At 43.7% G+C, this 19714-nt stretch overlaps 6 non-coding genes across 6 annotated transcripts; 4 read left to right on the top strand and 2 right to left on the bottom strand.

The window, feature by feature from the left end:
* TRNAN-GUU (transfer RNA asparagine (anticodon GUU)) lies at positions 1–74 on the bottom strand. Its single transcript has one exon. It is a non-coding gene; the product is annotated as a tRNA-Asn (tRNA).
* A 150-nt stretch (positions 75–224) lies between these two features.
* On the top strand, positions 225–297 carry TRNAA-AGC (transfer RNA alanine (anticodon AGC)). Its single transcript has one exon. It is a non-coding gene; the product is annotated as a tRNA-Ala (tRNA).
* Positions 298–5779: 5482 nt separating this feature from the next.
* TRNAH-GUG (transfer RNA histidin (anticodon GUG)) lies at positions 5780–5851 on the top strand. Its single transcript has one exon. It is a non-coding gene; the product is annotated as a tRNA-His (tRNA).
* A 1630-nt stretch (positions 5852–7481) lies between these two features.
* TRNAN-GUU (transfer RNA asparagine (anticodon GUU)) lies at positions 7482–7555 on the bottom strand. Its single transcript has one exon. It is a non-coding gene; the product is annotated as a tRNA-Asn (tRNA).
* A 3751-nt stretch (positions 7556–11306) lies between these two features.
* TRNAH-GUG (transfer RNA histidin (anticodon GUG)) lies at positions 11307–11378 on the top strand. Its single transcript has one exon. It is a non-coding gene; the product is annotated as a tRNA-His (tRNA).
* A 1339-nt stretch (positions 11379–12717) lies between these two features.
* On the top strand, positions 12718–12790 carry TRNAV-UAC (transfer RNA valine (anticodon UAC)). Its single transcript has one exon. It is a non-coding gene; the product is annotated as a tRNA-Val (tRNA).
* The last annotated feature ends 6924 nt before the right edge of the window (positions 12791–19714 follow it).

Raw genomic sequence — 19714 nt, 5'->3', positions numbered from 1 at the left:
CGTCCCTGGGTGGGCTTGAACCACCAACCTTTCGGTTAACAGCCGAACGCGCTAACCGATTGCGCCACAGAGACCTGTAAGCCCCTACTGGTGGAGAAAAGCCTTATCAAGAAACTGTGGTGAGGGAAGATTTTGTTAGAAGACTATCCACAGTGTATGCATTGCATAAAGTAACTGCTGTTACAGTAGAAGCAGTAAAGTCTGTTACAGTGGGAACTACAGAAGGGGAATTAGCTCAAATGGTAGAGCGCTCGCTTAGCATGCGAGAGGTAGCGGGATCGATGCCCGCATTCTCCAAGCATTTTGACTTGCTTAACTACAGCACAATATTTCATACAGTATCCACAATCTCCAGGAAGTATAGCATGTACAGTATTTTATGTCCTCAAACACTGGAAAATTAACCTCTAGCTATGAATATGGAATACCACCCCACCTCTTGACCCTCCCCCCCCCCCCCCCCATTCCTTTCAATTGTAAGCTTGCAGGGCAGGGATTTCTCACCCCGTCTGGCAATTTGTTAAACATTTTATTGACCCTGTTACATTTGTCACTGTAGTAACCAATCCTGTATTTTGTACCAGTGTCTATATTTGGTGTACACCGTTGTCTGTATTATGTACCCCATGTTTGTTTCTTACTTTGTACAGCGCCACGGAATTAGTTGGTGCTTTATAAATCAATAACAATAAGTCGAATGACAGATGATGTTATATTTTTAATGGAATTTAAAATTAGTAATAATTATATAAAACATTTAAAAATGAGAATTTGGAGTTCGTTTACAACATCAGCACGATCCATTTAAGTTCTTCTTTCTGAGGGCTCGGTCACACGGACGGGTCTGCAACAGTTAACGACAGCTGCAGCGCTTGCCATTTAAACGTTATTTATACAGATGAATGGACAGCCATCGGTACGATCGCTTACCGCCATATACCATCGTTTACGCACACACAGCGCTTTGATCCTGATTTTCGCCGTTGTCTGCCCGGCGCTAGGGATGGTCGGAAATGGCAATTTCCAATTCTGTAGAAATTGCGATTTCCCCCAATGCTGATTACCGATTTAGTGGATTTCCGATCCGTTTCCGATTTCCGAGTAGTGTTTTCATATTTTGCATTCTCTGATTGGCCAAATACCTCAGAGTTGACTCTGCATTCTCCGATTGGTCCATTGCCTCCGAGTTCGATGATTCGGCTAAAAATGACTGAGTTGTGGTTATGCAGTATTTCCACAGAAATCCGAGTTCGAATTTCCGATTTCCTCGTAGTGTTTTTTTGGTCATTTTTTTGCATTCTCTGATTGGCCAAATGCTTCCTAGTTGTTACTTTCTACATTCTCCGGTTGGTCCAATGCCTCAGAGTTCTGCGATTTGGCTAAAATTACCGAATTGTGGTAATGCAGTAATTCTGCAGAAATCCGATTTCTGAGTTTCGTTTTCCAATTTCCAAGTTCCGATCGGAAATTCACAAATTTCAATTCCGCAAAATCTGCCCCAGCATCCCTACCCGGCGCTTAGCCAATCCTTGGAGCAACAGGTGGCTTCCAAGATCATTTACCGCCACGCTTCAGTGTCCTCCTGCGGGATGACAAATGCCACATGCAAAGAAGCACCGACAAAAGCCGACAAATGCTTTTTTTTGCAAGCTTGCGAAAATGTATTTACAACGAGATGCCAGACTGCTGCGGGTGGCTGGTTCAGACGTCCATATGAATGAAGCCCGAAGATGCCAACACACTCATCGATTGTACCACTCGATTCCCTGCAGATACGATCATCCCGATTTAATCCAATGGCAATTAATTCTCTTAAAATGTCTGATCGATCAAATTGTGATCAACTTTGACCCAAAAATGTATTTTACTTTCGGGCCCGTTTCCACTAACGCGAATTCGCATGCATTTTCTGCATGCACATTCGCATGACAATACAAGTCAATGGGCCTGTTTTCACTATAAACAGAATCTGCGCAAAGAGCTGTGCAGAAAAATCCTGCACAGCAGAGCCATCAGAATTCCTACACCGCAGGTATCGTGTGCAATTCGCATGTACTGCAATGAATACCATGCAAATTTGGATTGTGTTTTAGCGTACATTTCAATAAATCTAACTTAGGCCTAGTGCACACCGAGTGGTTTTTGGAGCGATCCGCCGGCCGCATCCGCCTATAAAAACACTTGTCTAATGTATTGCAATGGGATGGTGCACACCGGCGGTTTGCGGTTTTTGCCAAGCCGCAAACGCGCCTCCTGCTGCGCGTTTACATTGAGGACGAAACGCTTCCGAAATCTGCAAAGTATAGGAAAAACGCAAACCGCTCTGAAAAACGCTACTTCAGAGCGGTTTGCCAGGCATTTTTGTTACAGAAGCTGTTCAGTAACAGCTTTTACTGTAACAATATGTGTAATCTGCTACACAAAAACGCACGCAAAACCGCTAGGTATGTTTAGAAAACCTCTCTAAACATACCTAGAATCGCTCTGAAATCAGCTCCCAAAACCGCGAGCGTATTGCGGATCTGCTCGCGGTTTTGGTGTGCACTGGGCCACTGAGCGGTTTTTGGAGCGATCCGCCGGCCGCATCCGCCTGGAAAAATGCTTGGCTAATGTATTGCAATGGGATGGTGCACACCGGCGGTTTGAGGTTTTTGCCAAGCCGCAAACGTGCCTCCTGCTGCGCGTTTGCGGTTTGCTAAAAAACCTCAAACCGCCGGTGTGCACCACACATTGAAATACAATACCCAAGCGTTTTCACTGGCTGACGCGGCTGGTGGATCGCATACAAAATCCGCTTGGTGTGCACCCGGCCAAATATCCGAACACAGTAAATCCAGCGCTGGAGACTTGGGCGCAGCAGCGCAGGAGACTTGGGCGCAGCCGGCGCCACCATAGGCCGTAATAGGAACTACGGCTATCGCAGGCACAGGGAGTAACTTCAGCGCCATCAGAAGACGGACCTGAAGTTGCTTTTAAAACAATAATTCGGATTCCAGCGATTGCTGGAAGCCGAATTATTTCATTCCCCCACTATCCATGTCGGCCTGGAGGGGGAATAGTAATTAACACGGCCCGGACTTGTGCGGCAGCAGGATCAGCCATATACTGGCTGTGTCCTGCGCCCAAGTCTCCGGCGCCGTTCTCTCTCGTACGCCAAATATCTGCTCTCTGCTCCCAAAACCGCTAGCGTTTTGACGATCTGCTAGCGGTTTTGGTGTGCACTGGGCCTTAGGCCTGGTGCACACCAGAGGAGTTTTTCTGAGCGTTTTGAGTTTTTAAATCTGCTGCTAATGTTATCCTATGTGTCTATGCACACTGGAGCAATGAGGTTTTGTGAAAAAACCCCATAGCAGTACATTGGGAAGAGCTTTTGAAACCTCTAGCGTTTGGGGAGCTTTTCTGGTGTGTCTCAGCCCTTAGGGCTGGTGCACACCAGAGCGGTTCTGGAGCGTTTTATAAAATGCTTGAGCATAGAAAACTGCTTGGGTACTGCATTTCAATGGGATGGGCTGGTGCACACCAGAGCGGTTCGTTTTTACCACAAATGCAAACTCCCAGGCTGCAGTATTTTTTAGGTTTCTGATGCGTTTCTGCCTCAATGTTAAAGTATAGGAAAGTGGAAAACTGCCTTGAAAAACGCTAGATCAGAGCAGTTTTCCAGGCGTTTTTGTTACAGTAGCTGTTCAGTAATATCTTTACTGTAACAATATATGAAATCTGCTACAAAAAAAACGCTACAAAAAGCTAGGCATGTTTAGAAAACCTCTCTAAACATACCTAGAAAAACAGCTTCAAATACCTCTAGCGTTTTGCGGATCTGCTAGAGGTTTTTGGTGTGCACTGGGCCTATCATGGTTAAAAACGCAATTTGGAAAATTATGCAAATTTGACACAATTTTGCGTTAAAATTCGCATAAATGCTCATGCTTATTCGCATTAGAATGCAAATTCATTTGTGCGTACTGAAATGAATTTGCGACGTACTGGTGGAAACGTAGTCTCACCCTGAAGTCAAATGTTTTAAGGAGCGATTATGAAGACCTTGGGAAATGAGGAGAGTAACTGAAACCACACATCTTTACAATCACTAAAGGCTTGTTCAACTCTAGGGGGTTTGCGGGTTTTTTCAAGCGCCGGTGATTTTGAAAATCGCCTTAAAAACGCTTGTGCAATGATTCCCTACGAGAGTGGTCATATCTGAGCGGTTCGTTACCCATCCGCTCAGGAAAGCGCTGCCTGTACCATTTTTGAGGCGTTTTGCCTCAATGGAAAAAATCTATTAACCCTTCGCACACTCACATGCAAATGTTCAAACAATTGCATTCACAGATTCACTCATCCAGGCACAACTGTTATCCCTACAGCTAAATTAAAAGCCAGGGTTTTAGTTCACAGAAGAATGCATTCTTATGCTTAATCACCTATACTGCGCAGAAGTACCCAGGTAAACATAGGTGTCCTAAGTCTGGCCCTGTAACATGCATAGTGCAGACATGCAAACACATTCATTGCATCAAACTTATCAATGGATTAGGAGCACACATCCTAACTTCCTCTCCTGGGAAAGACAGTGCATCTTACCAATCGCACAAGGGAGCTAATGTTATGTGTCCATGTGCACCATGCGCATACACCAGCATAAGCTGTCTGCATGCTGACAAACATACAGGGGAAGGGGGGAGTGCACCGAATTGGACCCTAGCCACAGGGGTCAATGATAAGAATAAACATACATATACATTTGCATGTGAGTGTGCGAAGGGTTAATAGATTTTTGCTGTTTTCTAGCCACACCCCCTTCAGCACCTCCCTTTCCCTAATAATTTATTTAATGTCCTAACCAGAGGCGATGTGCCTGGATATATGTATGTTTATTCTTATCATTGACCCCTGTGGCTAGGGTCCAATTCGGTGCACTCCCCCCTTCCCCTGTATGTTTGTCAGCATGCAGACAGCTTATGCTGGTGTATGTGCATGGTGCACATGGACACATAACGTTAGCTCCCTTGTGCGATTGGTAAGATGCACTGTCTTTCCCAGGAGAGGAAGTTAGGATGTGTGCTCCTAATCCATTGATAGGTTTGATGCAATGAATGTGTTTGCATGTCTGCACTATGCATGTTACAGGGCCAGAGTTAGGACACCTATGTTTACCTGGGTACTTCTGCGCAGTATAGGTGATTAAGCATAAGAATGCATTCTTCTGTGAACTAAAACCCTGGCTTTTAATTTAGCTGTAGGGATAACAGTTGTGCCTGGATGAGTGAATCTGTGAATGCAATTGTTTGAACATTTGCATGTGAGTGTGCGAAGGGTTAATAGATTTTTGCTGTTTTCTAGCCACACCCCCTTCAGCACCTCCCTTTCCCTAATAATTTATTTAATGTCCTAACCAGAGGCGATGTGCCTGGATATATGTATGTTTATTGCCTCAATGGAAAGTATATGGAAATCGCAAAACGCTTGCAAAATAATCGCTTGAAAAGTGCTCCAGGCGCTTTTAAGAATAAATACATTGTATTTATTCTTTTCCAGTTCAAAAACTTTACCTCCTGACTGACGTCAGGAAGTGAAAAAACAAATTGCTCTGCAAAAGCACTTATAAAAGCGCTTTATAAAAACGGAGCCCCGGGAGGGGAAAAAAATAAATAAAAGGCCAACAAAATCTAAAATCGCTGACATTTGCGATTTCGATTTTCGATATGAACAAAACCTCGACAGACAAAAAACATACTCTCCTATGTGCATCTACAAACAATCTGACCATTATTTCTCACCAGCCGTGATCGTATAGTGGTTAGTACTCTGTGTTGTGGCCGCAGCAACCCCGGTTCGAATCCGGGTCACGGCAAGTTTTGTCATTTTCCACTGTTGCACTGAATCTGTATGAATTAAACAAATGAAACGCAAAAAAATGTGAGTATCGTGCAAAAGTCCATGTATTTCAGCAATTCAACTTAAAGGTGAAACTAATTATTACTTATAGAGGCAAAGCGAGATAGGTCAAGCCTTTATGTGTTATATTTTTGATGACTATATGTCTTACAGCTTATGACAACCAACAAATCTCAGCCTATTAGAATATTGTGAAAATGTTCAATATTTTAGGCTCATCATGTCAGACTCTAATCAGCTAATTCATCCAAAACACCTGCAAAGGGTTACTACTACATATATTAGTTTCACCTTTTCAGTTGCATTACTGAGATTAATGGACTTCTGTACGATATTCTAATTTTCCTAGTTTCACCTGTATTCTCAGCTTAAAGAGACTGAAGCGGGTCTAAATCCCGTTTTTGAACTTGTATTTATATTAAGCAGTATAATCCCTGCTAAACGAGGGGTTTATACCCCCCAAATCCCCCCTGCAAAATCCACTACTTTCTTGGATGTGGATTTTGCTGCTCATGGAGGCAGAGCTATGAGCTGCAGCTCTGCCTCCTTACGCGTCAATCTGCCGGCAGATCTCCGCCTCTCCCCACCCCTCTCTGTGAAGGAAGGCTGAGAGGGGCGGGGAGAGGCAGCGATCAGCTGGGATTGACGCACCAAGAGGCAGAGCTACAGTGCTAAGGTCTGCCTCTATAAGGAAGCGCTCCCTGGACACAGCAGAGGGTTGGGAGGTATAAACTCCTCATTTTCCCGCGGGATACCGGCGGTTTAGCAGGGATTATACTGCTTAACATAAATACAAGTTCAAAAAGGGCATTTAGACTCGCATCAGAATCTCTTTAAGTTCCAGTTTACAATTTTTTTTATTTTTTCTTATAGAGGGCTTTCTCCTTGAAATATATGTACAGTAGCAAGAAAAAGTATGTGAACCTTTTGGAATTGTATGGATTTCTGCACAAATTGCTCATAAAATGTGATCTGATCTAATCTCATCATCTAATTCCAAAGGGTTCACATACCTTTTCTTGCTACTGTATTTGAGCTATTACTTGTCCAGAATCTACAGCATGTGAAGAGATTACTATTGAGGTGCTCTATCAATTTTGACGGCAGATTAACAATAGCCAGATCTATCACTGATCGAATCTGATCGAAAAGAGATCTGTTGGCCGTCATAAACAGCAGGCAGATTTCCGATCAATTTCAGGAAGCGGCCTTGTGATGCCGTCTCGTTGCTCCTGTACCCCCTAATGTACATGTTTCAGGGCTGCATGAAATAAAATGAACTCTTCACGATGGTCCTCTTGGTTAAGGGAACCTCAAGGCTCAGTTCTTAACACCCTTCTCTTTTCTGTATGCAAGTTCTTGGTCATCTTATCAGCTCATTTGGAATTATTAACTAGATGCAATTAATCCCTAGTTGATGCAGCATTTTGCAAATATGTGCAGCTTGAATATGGAGTTGAAGTGGGGTTCAGTTGATCTATTTTCAAGTAACATAAAGTTGCATCAACAATTTGCATAATCCTGCATCAATTTTGAATATAAGTAAATAAACAAATTAAAAAAGGATAAGATAGGAAAAAACATAGCGTCCCTGGGTGGGCTTGAACCACCAACCTTTCGGTTAACAGCCAAACGCGCTAACCGATTGCGCCACAGAGACCTGTGAGCCCCAAATGGTGGAGAAAAGCCTTATCAAGAAACTGTGGTGAGGGAAGATTTTGTTAGAAGACTGCCCACAGTGTATGCATTGCATAAAGTAACTGCTGTTACAGTGGAAGCAGTAAAGTTTGTTACAGAAGGGGAATTAGCTCAAATGGTAGAGCGCCCGCTTAGCATGTGAGAGGTAGCGGGATCGATGCCCGCATTCTCCAAGCATTTTGACTTGCTTAACTACAGCACAATATTTCATACAGTATCCACATTCTCCAGGAAGTATAGCATGTACAGTATTTTATGTCCTCAAACACTGGAAAATTAACCTCTAGCTATGAATATGGAATACCACCCCACCTCCCCCCCCCCCCCCCCATTCCTTTCAATTGTAAGCTTGCAGGGCAGGGATTTCTCACCCCGACTGGCAAATTGTTAAACATTTTATTGACCCTGTTACATTTGTCACTGTAATAATCAATCCTGTATTTTGTACCAGTGTCTATATTTGGTGTACACCGTTGTCTGTATTATGTACCCCATGTTTGTTTCTTACTTTGTACTGCGCCACGGAATTAGTTGGTGCTTTATAAATCAATAACAATAAGTCGAATGACAGATGATGTTATATTTTTAATGGAATTTAAAATTAGTAATAATTATATAAAACATTTAAAAATGAGAATTTGGAGTTCGTTTACAACATCAGCATGATCCATTCAATTTTTTCTTTCTGAGGGCTCGGTCACACGGACGGGTCTGCAACAGTTAACGACAGCTGCAGCGCTTGCCATTTAAACGTTATTTATACAGATGAATGGACAGCCATCGGTACGATCGCTTACCGCCATATACCATCGTTTACGCACACACAGCGCTTTGATCCTGATTTTCGCCGTTGTCTGCCCGGCGCTAGGGATGGTCGGAAATGCCAATTTCCAATTCTGTAGAAATTGCGATTTCCATTACCGATTTAGTGGATTTCCGATCCGTTTCCGATTTCCGAGTAGTGTTTTTTTTTTTTTTTGGTCATATTTTGCATTCTCTGATTGGCCAAATACATCAGAGTTGACTCTGCATTCTCTGATTGGTCCATTGCCTCCGAGTTCGATGATTCGGCTAAAAAATACTGAGTTGTGGTTATGCAGTATTTCCACAGAAATCCGAGTTCGAATTTCCGATTTCCTCGTAGTGTTTTTTTGGTCATTTTTTGCATTCTCTGATTGGCCAAATGCTTCCTAGTTGTTACTTTCTACATTCATCATACACACATGATTTAACTGACATTCATCTGCAGATCAAGCAATCATCTGCAGATCTGAAAATCCATCCTGGTGGATCTGATCTGCAGATGAAAGTCAGTTAAATCATGTGTGTATGATGATCTGCAGATCTCATAGACTATCATTGCAATTTGCAGGAATGGATTTTTGGCAGGAACAGATCTTTTGCAGATACTGATCTTTTGTGTCTGTACAGCATCTTTGCGTGCAGCATCTTGCAAAGATTTTTTTCTGATGGGGAGTTCAGCTCCATAGAAAAGACTGTGTAGGTATGGCTCTCATACTACATGAAGGGTGGTAACATTGGTCTGTGATCTTTCATTTTCAAAAGACTATGGTCTGATGTGTGTATGTGGCCTAACAGAAACCACACGTCTTTACAATCACTAAGGGCTTGCTCACATCTAGGGGGTTTGCGGGTTTTTTAAAGCGCTGGCAATTTTGAAAATCGCCTTAAAAACGCTTGTGCAATTATTTCCAGGGCCGGATTACCGACCAGGCAACAAAAGCAGTCGCTTGGGGCCCCATTCAGAGTTGAAGGGGCCCCATCAGCACATAATCCAGCCCTCGCCATCCTGTCAGCAGTGGCTGGATGGTATAGCAGTGCAGTAACTATGGAAAGATGCATATCATTTTAAAGCTCTCTTTCTCCTCTTTCCAATGATATATAAATTTTGCTATTTTCGCGATCAAAATCGCAGCCACAGCAATTTCGATCACGAAAATAGCGAAAACTAAAAGGTGTAGGGTGGCAGTTTATCTATCACTGGAAAGAGGAGAAAGAGACCTTTAAAATGATATGCATCTTTCCATAGTTACATTGTATTACACAGGACTCAGCACAATGCAATGACATATAAGGAACCCAGGGGGATATAATTACAAACATCATGCTGGTAGGTGTGAGGATGTAATTAATTAGTTGTGGGTATGCTTAAAGGCATACCCACAAGCACTGCTCAGAGTCCCTTTAAGGGCTCTGCCTCTGACACAGGAGACCAGGGTTCGAATCTCGGCTCTGCCTGTTCAGTAAGCCAGCACCTATTCAGTAGGAGACCTTAGGCAAGTCTCTCTAACACTGCTACTGCCTATAGGGCGCGTCCTAGTGGCTGCAGCTCTGGCGCTTTGAGTCCGCCAGGAGAAAAGCGCGATATAAATGTTATTTGTCTTGTCTTGTCTAATGATGCTGTGCGCTGCTGATTGTCTTCAGAGCCAGGCTCTCCTCCTAGGTCCCCCTCCTGCTATTTTGCCTCTGCCCACTCCTCCCTCCCTTCCCACAGAGAACCACAGCTGCAGAAAGAATGATAGCAGCAGATGGCAAACGCTCACTCACCTATCTATGATCCAAGCGATAGAGATCCCGTCATCTGAAACCCATCTGTCTCTTCTACAGTGTAGCCGCTCGCTCTGAACTTCCTGACTCTCAGATCAGACAGGAAGTAGTAAGTAGTAATAGTAGTAGTAACAGAGCGGCAGCACTCTAGAGGAGACAGATGGGCTCCGGATGACGGGACCTCTATTGCTTGGATCGCAATAGGTGAATGTGAGTCATCTGGTGCTGTCATTCTCCCCCGCTGTGGCTGCCTTCTCTGCTGGACTATCGTATTCACTTGGATGGAGGCTGCATGGTGGCTGTCTAGTTTGGGAGGAATCCGGTTGTTCAGTGGTGGGGGTGGTTATGTAATTCTGTCTGGGGAACGGCTTCCGATTTGGCGGTGTCCAGAGCTTTCTGCTATTGCCAGGCTGGAAATGCAGGGGGAAAGTGCTGCTGCTGTGATATCTGGCGCCCTCTTCACAGGGGTGCCCCAGCCCCTAAGTGCAAATGTCCCAGCCATTCATCTCTCACTCTGCATTTTGCCGCTGCTATTCCCTGCATTGTGCACCCACAGAGGAAAGCGGGCTGTTGCCCATAGCAACCAGTAGCTCGGCTGCCCCGGTGTGTGCGGCATGTTGCTGTGCAGCTGCATCTTCTGATTCTATTACGACATGATGGGGAGGCCCAAATCAGTTACTTTGCTTAGGGCCCCATTTAGCCTTAATCCGGCTCTGATTATTCAATATGAGAGTGTTCATATCTGAGCAGTTCGTTACCCATCCGCTCAGGAAAGCGCTGCCTGTACCATTTTTGAGGTGTTTTGCCTCAATGTAAGTTATAGGGAAATTGCAAAACGCTTGCAAAATGATCGTTTGAACAGTGCTCCAGGTGCTTTTAAGAATAAATACATTGTATTTATTCTTTTCCGGTTCAAAAAGTTCACCTCCTGACTGACGTCAGGAAGTGAAAAAACAAATCGCTCTGCAAAAGCACTTATAAAAGCGCTTTATAAAAACTGAGTGCCGGGAGGGGGGGGGGAAGGCCAACAAAATCTAAAATCGATGACATTTGCGATTTCGATTGTTGATGTGCACAGCCTCAACAAACAAAAAACATTCTTTGCTGTGTACATCTACAAACAATCTGACCTTCAGCTTTCACCAGCTGTGATCGTATAGTGGTTAGTACTCTGTGTTGTGGCCGCAGCAACCCCGGTTCGAATCCGGGTCACGGCATATTTTGTCATTTTCTGCCGTTTGTCACTGAATCTGTATTAAACATATTGGGGAAGAAATGAAGGAGAGATATTTATACTCTATTTAAAAAAAAATAAAAGGGGTACACATACTATTTTAGGGCACAAACATTTTTTTTATAGATTTGTTTTCTTTTTGAGGTTGCAACCCCTTCTAAAGTAAACGCGAGGTGAAAATAAACTGATCAAATAACTAATTATATTTATCCTTTTTAAAGAGAACCTGAACTGAAAATAAAAAGTCAAAATAGCCATACACAGGTCATACTTGCCGCCTGTGTAGTCTACTCCTCAATCTCTTTCTCCTCTCTGGCGTCCCATTTGTCCACTGTGATCAATGGAATTCTCCGTCTTCCATTTTAAGAATGGCCATTACCCCATAAGGCCTGGAACCCACTGAAATCAGCAAACGCAAAATGCAACCGCTAGCATTTTGTCTGAGCGGTTTGCAAGCAGATTCATGCGCGTTTTTGGTCGTGTTTTGCAACATTGTATTTTTTTGCCCAGCGGGCGATTTGCGTTTTTATCCTGATTGGTCCTGTGAATTATTTTTAATTTTGTTACAGTGTGCTGAACCGCAAAACGCTAGCAAAACCGCTCAGTTTAGGTTTTGCTGAGCGTTTCTGCTAGCGTTTCAATACTTTACATTGAAGCGCTAACGCTCCCAAAATGCTGCAGGTCCTGCGTTTGCGTTTCTGGGAAACGCAAACGCTCCTGTGGAAATTGCCCCATCCATTAACATTAGCCCAGCGTTTTGGCAAAGTGCTAGCGTATCGCAGTGCTGCCAAAACGCTGCCAAAAGCGCTCCTGTGGGTTCCAGCCCTAACAGCTTCCTGGTCAGCACACTGTTTAAATGTAATATCACCCACTTGAGCCATAGGGAAACATGGACATTACCTTGCACATTTGCACATTCAGTTGTAACTGACAGCAACTGGTATATTTCAGTTCTGACAAAATATTGTCAGAACTGGAAGGGATCAGTTGATTGAAATCTACGCCCTGCCAGCCAGGTAGCCACCAAAACTGGGCATAGATTTCAATCATTGCGGTCCGTAAGTAGTTAAAATGCATAGAAAATAAAGTAATTACTGAAAGCAAGTATAGCTCACATAAAGCTCAATTTGTGGTAAAAAAAAAAAAAAAAAAAGATCTAGATCATTTACGTGTGATGAGTAGTGATAAAGTTATTGGCAAATGAATGGGAGCAGTGCTGACGGGAAAATTGCTTCCATCCTGAAGGCGAGAACACCTTAAGAACTACCAGAGCACTACAAAATATGGGGAGAGCCTTCTCAATTACTACCATTTAAACAACTGGTTCCATAGTGTAGTGGTTATCACGTCTGCTTTACACGCAGAAGGTCCTGGGTTCGATCCCCAGAGGAACCATTATTTAAACATTCCTAAAATAAAAACGCCATCTCAACAGCAAAACTGTTTGTGATAAGGTTTTACTGCAGGAAAGTTTAAATGGTCAATATTTCTGCTTTGTTTTATAGTTTAAAAGACAGAGTGTGCTTTTAAAGCTGCAACTGTGACAGAATGATGCAATGTTATTAGAAAACAAAGCTAAATATCTGAAAATAAAAATATGAGACTCTTTCCTTTGCTACTAATGTCTTATTTCTTAGCTGTACTACACATACAATTCCAAATATTTTACATTTTGTTTTTTGTTTTTTTTTGCTTCAGGTTTGCTTTAAAGAGGAACTGTCGTGAAAATCTAAAATACATACAAATAAGAAGTACATTTCTCCCAGAGTAAAATGAGCCATAAATTACTTTTCTCCCATGTTGCTGTCACTTATAGTAGGTAGTAGAAATCTGACATTACTGACAGGTTTTGGGCTAGTCCATCTCTTCATGGGGGATTCTCAGCATGGCCTTTATTCTTTATAAAGACAGGAGCTGACAGGCTGGGGACGCGAGTGATTCTTCGCGTTCCCAGACACATTAGCACCCTCTGTGCTGCTATATGGTATATGATATATGCTATAGCAGCATAGATGGCGCTATTGTGGCTAGGAACGTGAAGAATCACTCGCGTCCCCAGCCTGTCAGCTCCTGTCACCGAAACAGGAAGTGGCTGCCGGTGGGGCCAGGAGGATCGGAGGGAGACGGCGAGGGCACCGGACAGCTGCAGGGGGCTATTGGAAGCCCCAGGTGAGTAAAACTCATTTTTTTTTTTTACCTAAGTGTCCCTTTAAGCATGTAATAGAAAAATCATTTTTCCGCAGCCGTCCCATGCCCTCGCAGTCACTCACGTACCCTCCAGTCCCCCACTGCCAGCAAGTTTCGTTTCGCTCACAGGCCTGGCCACACGAAGCCTTCTTCACGTTCCCGCCTGCAGGACGCTATTGGGGACGGGAACGCGAAGAAAGAGACACATGGCCAGGCCAGCGCAGTGAGCCCGTCAGACAAAAAACAAAGCTAGCTGGCAGCGGGGGACAGGAGGATCCGTGAGTGACTGCGAGGGCACAAGCTTAAGTATCCCTTTAAGTTACATTAGTTATGTTAGTTAGAATAGATAGGTAATATAATTTTTTACCCACCCTGTTTTAAAAGAACAGGCAAATGTTTGTGATTCAAGGAGGCTGCCATCTTTGTCATGGGGGCAGCCATCTTTTTGGTTGAAAAGAGGTGACAGGGAGCATGAGACACAGTTCCAACTATCCTGTGTCCTGATTACCCCTCCCAGCTGCACACACTAGGCTTCAAATGACAAATTCAAAATGTAAAAAAAAAAATTGCACCAAAACAGCAAAACGAGAGCAACAACATCGGAAATCCCATCATGCTTTGCACAGCATCAGGGGAAAAAAGCCCGGGCAGTTTTCTTCTGTGCAGCTAAAAATGAGGCTTGGATAAGAGAAACAAAGTTCTGATGCTGTGAAACTGTTAAAGAAACACCAGGCCTTTTCAGTGCTGCTGAGTCGATTTTTAGTCCGGAGGTTCACTTTAACCCCTTAAGGACCAGAGACCGCTGGTACAATACCGATGAAATCCCGACGAATCGCTGCGCATACCCGCCGCACGCCGGGATCCTCCTGACATCCACTCTGCCGTCTCTATGACGACAGAGTCATGTGAGCCGGTCAGGAGCCGCTTTCATTGGCTACTGACCCTGCCTATCAATGTAAGCCAATAGGAGCGGCTTACATTGATAGACACGGCCAGGAGCCAATGAAATCAGCTCCTGACCGGCTCACATGGCTCTGCCGTCATAGAGACAGGCAGAGCAAGTGAGCTGATGCGAGAGACGTTGGGATTCAGTGGCAAGATCGTCAGGGAGCGACGAAAACGGCAGATGCGCGCTGCAGCGGTGATTGAAATCTACGCCCTGCCAGCCAGGTAGCCACCAAAACAGGGCGTAGATTTCAATCACTGTAGTCCTTAAGTAGTCAAAGGGAACCTAAAGTGAAATAAAATTGGCCAGTTTAACTTACGTGGGGCTTCTTCCAGCCTCCTGTAATCACCCTGGTCTCTCGCCATCGTTCTGATCTGTTCTGTACAGCCACTGTGCCCCTCCAAAAGCTTGCCAACAGGGCCAGTCGCAGGAAAATACACATGTGCAGTACTGCACCTCCTCATTTTCGCTTCTGTTACCGAGAGCATTTAGAACATACGCTGTAGCAACTGTGCAAATGCAGAAGAGCGCAACTGCTGAATAGAAGAGTGCAGGAAGATGGCGAGGAACCGAGATGACTAAAGGCAGCTGGAAGAAGCCCCAGGCAAGTAACCAAAATTGTTAGGTGTAATCACAAACGCTTAGCGATTTTCAGTAGCAATTCTGGGCATGTGTCTAGCTAGCGATTTCCTATTAATGCCTAGTCTTGTAAAAGTAATACCTTTTAATGGCTAACTGATAAAGTCATTAGTAACATAACAGTAACCCCAGTGGTGTGGTCAGACCATCACATAATACAGTTTACTATTGAACATCACCCTATCAAGCAGCTCCCTAAAGAAACAATCAAAACCCGTCCCCTGAGTAAATTAACACCGGAGAGGATAACTGCCAACCTGGATTTTACAAATCTGCTCCACAGTCAAATGGACCCAAACTCTCTAGTAACCCAGTACAACAACACGATATATGAAACACTTGACAGTATTGCCCCATGGCGCACCAAATCAGCAACCAAAAAGCAGAAAGCTAATTGGTTTGACAAAACCATCATGGATCTAAAAAAGAAAGGGTGCAGACTAGAAAGACAGTGGCGTAAATCAGGGACTGGGGAGCACAAATCTAGCCTAGTTCAACACCTCAGACAATACCAACAAGCAATAACCAAGAAAAAATCAGACTTTATCTCGCACAAAATATCTACAGCCAACAACAGAGCTGCTCAACTCTTCCACACAGTGGAATCACTCTGCAATCCTTCCTGCCTAAAAGCCCCAACCACATACTCCAGGGAAAGGTGTGAAGAATTCTCTGCCTTCTTCACAAACAAGGTGTCTAGCATCCGTGCCAGCATTACACCAACAACATCAATTGACCACTGGACGTTGCATATGCCTACTACCGTACCACCATGGCAAGTCTTTGACACTCTGAGTGTAGAAGATTTTGGAATTCTCATTCAAAGTCTCCGCCCCACTACCTGCGACCTGGATCCTGGCCCAACTGGATCCTTAATGCAGTGCCCAGCGCTGTTCAGGCCAGCACTTCACAAAATCACTCAGTGCTCCTTGCAAAGTGGACTTTTCCCAGAAGAACTAAAGAAAGCAATCATAAAACCCCTCCTGAAGAAACCATCACTAGATCCTGATTCTGTAACCAACTACAGACCTGTGGCGAACTTACCATTCCTATCAAAAGCTATCGAGAAAGCAGTCGCCAACCAGCTAGAAGCCAGGCTTACAGATAACAACATCTTTGATACTTTTCAGTCAGGATTCAGGAAAAGGCACAGCACTGAAACAGCATTAGTCCGAGTAATGAATGATCTACTTACTGCAAGGGACAAGGGTGATTGCTCAATTCTGATTCTTCTTGACTTGTCAGCAGCATTTGATACCGTGGACCATGAAATACTAATCCAGCGACTGAAGAATTACTGTGGCCTAAGGGGTACTGTTCTTAGCTGGTTTCAGACCTTCCTATCTGGCAGGACACAGCAAGTATGTCTGGGCACACACTACTCTAATCCAGTGCCACTTGCCTATGGAGTTCCACAGGGTTCTGTACTATCACCATTACTCTTTGCAGTCTACATGCTCCCACTGGGCAAAATAATCCAGAACTATGGTTTAGGATACCATTGTTATGCAGATGACACACAACTGTATCTGTCCTTCAAGCCTGGCACCCAAGACCCATCAGCATCCATAAATGCGTGTCTAGTGGATTTACAAAATTGGATGAACACCAGCTGGCTGAGGCTGAACTCTGACAAAACAGAGGTGTTGGTGGTAGGTGGTCCACACATGATGGATAAAGTTCAAAACGCTCACCACCTCAAACTAGCAATTGGGGGAGATACTGTGCAGTATAAAGACTCTGTGCGAAACCTTGGGGTGATCCTGGATGGAAATCTAAAACTCAGACAGCAGGTATCAGCTGTCGTCAAGTCTTCCTTCTTCCATCTAAGAAATATAGCGAAAATCAAACACCTTATCCCAGCTGAAGACCTACCTGCCCTGGTTCACGCATTTGTATCCTCCCGCCTAGACTACTGCAACGCCCTGGTAATCGGATCTACAGATAATGTTCTGCGCCCCTTACAGCTAGTACAGAATGCTGCAGCCAGACTCCTAGCCAATGCCCCCCGCAGCTCACACATCACCCCAGTACTGCAAACTCTTCACTGGTTGCCAGTAAAATGGAGAATCAATTTTAAGATCTGCCTGCTGACATTCAAGGCTCTACACCACATGGGACCCAAATACATAGCGGATCTATTGGAACTGTATGCCCCTCCACGCACCCTCCGCTCTGCCAACAAGATGAAGCTGGTTATTCCCAGGATACACTTAACATTTGGTGCTCGGGCCTTTTCCTATGCAGCCCCTACTCTATGGAACTCACTTCCACAATCAGTACGAGAGGCTCCTTCTCTGGACAGCTTTAAAAAAAGGCTAAAAACTCACCTCTTTTCCCTAGCCTTTGAGACTGCATAATGCAGGGTCACAGCGCTTTGAGTCCCCAGGGAGAAAAGCGCTATATAAATATTATTGTTATTGTTGTTATAAAGTTAAATGATGCAAGCTTTCTGGGATCTAGTCCCCTTCTTCAGGCATATTTCCAGATGTTAGCTGAAGTAAAACACTGATGCAGGTAAATAGTAAACACAAAGATGGCAGTTGTGCTGGTTGCTGTTTATCCGTTAGATGTCAGGTGATCAGCAGGCTGGAGCCAGTGAGCTCATGCAAGCAAACATGAAATCCAGCAGGTTTCTGAAGATCATGGAGCCAAGTCAATCATGTTACATAAGGAGTCATGAATCCCACAATGTAAACTTTCTGCTAATGTCATTTTCATACATTTGTACTAAGAAATCTTTCTTGCTTGTTCAGTTTTGAACCCTTAAAAAGGAACCTGAAGCAAGTAAAATTATTTAAAATAAACACATGAGGTAACTTCAAATGAATATTACATATTCGTTTGGGGGAAGGGGATGACACACTGAAGCCTTAAAAAAAAAATCTCTTTTTACTTATAATTAATCCTTCAGCATAATGCCAATAGCTGAAACGCCGCATCCCCATAGCAGAACGAGGCCTCTATACCCCCCAAATCCCGAGACAAGCATCCATGACTCCAAAATCGTGGATTTTGCTGCCCGGGGAGGCAAAGCTTTCCACTGTAGCTCTGTCTGCTAGCATCGATCTGCGCGTGGATTTCCGCCTCTCCCCGCCCCTCTCAGTGAAAGAAGACTGAAAGGGGCGGGGAGAGGCGGTGATCGGAGCAGATTGACGCGAGCAGAGGCAGAGCTACTGCACAAAACTCTGCCTCTACAGGAAGTGATCCCTGGATTTTGCCCCAGGTATTGGGGGGGGGGTAATAGAGGCATATACCCCCCAAATCCCATTCTGCCGCGGAAATGCGGCATTTCAGCTATTTTCATAATGCTGAAGAGGAATTGTAAGTAAAAAAGATATTTAAGGCTTCAGACTCTCTTTAAAGAGACACTGAAGTGAAAAAAAATATATGATATAATGAATTGGTTGTGTACTATGAATAATTACTATTAGTTTAGCAGCAAAGAAAATATTCTCATATTTTTATTTTCAGGTATATAGTGTTTTTTCTAACATTGCATCATTCTCTAATATGTGCAGATTACACAACACTCAGCATTCAAAATGATTATTTCAGAGCAGTCTGTGAACTAATGGCCTCTCCTCTGTCAGAGGAAAAGTAAATAGTTAACTAACAGTTGAGATAATAAAAGTCAGATAACAGCCCTCTCCACGACTTTGAAAGTCGCAGAGCTTAATTGCTTTTTTGCATAGAGATAACAACTGGAGTTTCTTAACTCTTCCTGTACTGGAAACAATTAGACTGATGTATCTGATCTTAATGTTTTATTTCTTAGCTGTACTACACATACAAATCATAATATCATAGTTTTTTTTTCGCTTCAGTGTCTCTTTAAGTGGTTAAAATCCAGAGGCTTCCCCTTCCCGAGGTAAGTACCCTCCAAGGGCCACTTTTTTCCATTACAGGTTTACTTTAAAGCAATGGTGTTGAAGTGATTTATTTGGTCTATTTTTAAGCCACATAAAGTTGCATCAAAAGTGTGCATAATTCTGCATCAACTCAGAATGTAAAGTAAAGGAACAAGTTCAATAACACAAAAATAGATCATCTTCATATAAATAAACATAGCGTTCCTGAGTGGGCTTAAATCACTGACCTTTCAGTTAATAGCTGAGCCCAGCAACCAATTGCACCACAGAAACTATGAAAGATGTGGTCTAAATATGGCCTTATAATAAAAAGCATTAGACAGAGAACCTGTTTTGACCATATTTCATCCATTTTACATGCTTTAGGGCTCAGACACACACTTAGAAACGCAAAACGGCGGTGATTTTGCTGGAGTTTTGCATGAGTGATTTTTCAGCTGAAAAATCACTGGACACTGCTGTGATTTTTCCGCGATCGCGTTTAGCGCTTCTATAGCACTGAAATGCGATCAACGGGAAATCACCTGAAAATGATGCAGGTGACGCATTTGCGTTTCACGTTTTTGGGTGATTTGCGGCAATTAGCGCAAATCGCCCAAGTAAGAACGGGCCCATAGGGTTTAATTACACTTGCGCTTTCAAAAGCGATCGTGTTTGAGCATTTTGCCGAAATCG

Source organism: Hyperolius riggenbachi, chromosome 8, assembly GCF_040937935.1.
Source record: "Hyperolius riggenbachi isolate aHypRig1 chromosome 8, aHypRig1.pri, whole genome shotgun sequence".
NCBI lineage: Eukaryota > Metazoa > Chordata > Amphibia > Anura > Hyperoliidae > Hyperolius > Hyperolius riggenbachi.
This window is presented reverse-complemented; position numbering and strand designations above follow the sequence as displayed.